The sequence below is a fragment of the Ursus americanus genome, chromosome 23 (assembly GCF_024610735.1).
Source record: "Ursus americanus isolate L20-20 chromosome 23, mUrsAme1.1.p, whole genome shotgun sequence".
Taxonomy (NCBI): Eukaryota; Metazoa; Chordata; class Mammalia; order Carnivora; family Ursidae; genus Ursus; species Ursus americanus.
Genome location: NC_142149.1, coordinates 29088090 through 29090680, shown reverse-complemented (window position 1 = coordinate 29090680; position 2591 = coordinate 29088090).

Below are 2591 nucleotides of genomic sequence, written 5' to 3'. Positions count from 1 at the left end.
TTCTAGGATGGACCTAGGCCACCTCAGGCCTCCTCGGTTTTCTAAGTCCGGCCCAGTCTTCTCAAACCGACTCAAAGTTCTATACTGAACCCAGTCCGCCCTCGCCTGGTCCGGTTTTTAAGCGGGACCCAGTCTGTCTGCCCGGTCAGCTTTCTAAGCGGAACCGGTCCGCCCCGGTGCGGTCGGGTTTCTAAGCGGAACCGGCCCGCCCCCTTGCCCTCCGGTTTCTAAGCGGACCAGGAGCGCCCCCGTGCCTTCCGGTTTTTATGCAGAACCGGCCCTCCCCCATTGTGTCCGTTTTCCAAGCAGGACCCACTCCGCCCCAGCCCGGTCTGGATTCTGAGTGGGACCCAGTACATTTCCGGTTCTAGGACAGACACAAGCCGGCTCAGACCTGCTCCGTTCTCTAAGTCCGGCCCAGTCTTCTCAGACCCACTCAAGCTGGACCCGGCCTGCCACTGGTATGTTCTAGTTTCTAAGTCAAACCTAGGCTGACCCAGCCCCTGGTCCAGTCTCTAAATCAGAGCCAGTCTGACGCCAGCCTGTGTCTGGACTCAGTCCGGAGAAAGAAATGCTCCAGTCAAATCTGAAAGTGCCTTGTGGAAAAGATGCAGATCCAGGATCCAAGAGGGCCTTAAACCTCCAGAGGGGGAGGGAAAGCCACAAGCTGGGGGCCGGGGCACGACAGGTAGGTGCCCCTGGTTGCTCCTTGCCCCTGGGCGCTATGGAGGATCTCTTTTTGTTTCCTCTTCTGACCAGAGCTGTTAAAAGATAAACTGAGGCATATTAAAACGTTTAAGAGCTTGTTTAAACAAAAATCGGTTCAGATTGGGCGGCATCCAATCTAAGAGAGAGGAAGGAGCTCTGAGGAGCTGCACAAAATAGAAGACATTGGCAGAGGGGAGGGAGAAAAAGGAAGTTAGACTTGGTGAGTGGGGCCACAAACTCCTAAAATACTACATGTTTTCCTTTCGTATGCTGGTGATCACATTCATTATCATGAACTGCGCAAGTACCTCACGTGCTCTCTAGATTGCTAATTCCCTAGTAGAAGAATCCCTTCTACTTTTCTGAACTCCACTGCCTAACACTGAACCTGCCTCATCATGTTAATGCCACTTAATTGTTCCATTATTCTATCTTACGAAATGGAGTATATACTATGCGTATCCACGCACATACAAAAATACACATAGATTAGCAATATAAATTCTTCTGAAGCCCTCCCTTTTTGTTCTAAACTCTGAGAACATGAACAGTATTTCTGTCTTCTCAAGAAAAAAAAAAAAGTTCTTTTGTAGTTGGGGAGAAGTGTAGAAAAAGAAACTACCCAGAAAGCAGACCTGCTTCTATTTCTTATGCCTTTCCTTTTTCTCTCCCTCTACTGCATCTTGAAATAGCTCTGCTCCTGTGGGCTGCATGATGCAGGCAGTCAGAGGGTATGTCATACTCCAGCATGGGCCAGGAGAGACAGAGGGGATGTGCATGGATGTTCCTTGCCTCTCTTTTTTTCTGGTTAGACTTCAGAGGCTGATGCTCCAATTTGGAATCTAGATTTGGGTGTGGGCTACTCTGCCTGCTGGTGAAGAGGATTCCAAGCGACAAGGCTTAAAGCACTGTGGAGAATATCCCCATGATGGTGTTGGAGGTACTGTGAGAGAGAGTGAAGAAAGAACCTTTTGGGGGGGGGGGATGAGCAGCTATTAAGATTGAATAAACTTATCAGGTCACTGCTAATGTTAGGTCAGCCTAAAATCCTTCAAAGCTTATCGGTGTTCTGGGTATAAAGTCCAAAATCATGGCTCTCAGAATCACCCGTGGCCTGTCTACTTCAGGCCCGTGTGAGATGCCTCACCACACCCATTGCTTCAGCCATACTGGCTTTGGTAGTTTCTCACATGTGTATGGCTCTCCGGCTGGAGGAGCTTTGTGCCAATGGTTCCTTCCATGCAGAACAGTTTTCTTCTCCAACCCTCATGCAGCCAACTACAACATGTTCTTCCCTGACCCCTCAAACTTGGTTAGTGCCCCCAGTTTTACAACATCTGGCACCCTTTACTTCCCTTTGTGAAAGCTCACCAGTCTATCAACAGCCTGCTCACTGTTTCTTCACTAGACCATAATCTCCTTGAAGGTAGACACCAAGTCACCTTGCCAGGTGGACACCAGACTCATGATATATCTGTGAGGTGAATGCATGTCTCAGCACTTTTAAGGATGATTCTCTGAGCTGACTGGGTGTTGCTACAAGAACCACGAGAACTGAATGGATTCTTTCTGCTTTGTCTCTCCCAGATGCAGCTGGGAAGCAGGTGTGAAGGACAACATTGTAGATGGGTAACCTGGGTGAGGAATTTCAGCCAGGGAGTCAGGCCAGGACTCTCACTGTCAAATAGGAACATTTCCAAGGGAACAGACCCCTTTGCTGGAGCCCCTCAATACCAGTGTGGTCAATAACTTTTCGTTGTTATACAGGGTGAATAAGTTCCTTGTGGAAAAAACTTAGCTCCAACAGTAGTACTACTCTTTTCATTAAAGTCCTGAAATCTGGGGGCACCTGGGTGGCTCAGTTGCTCACTGTTGATTTCTAC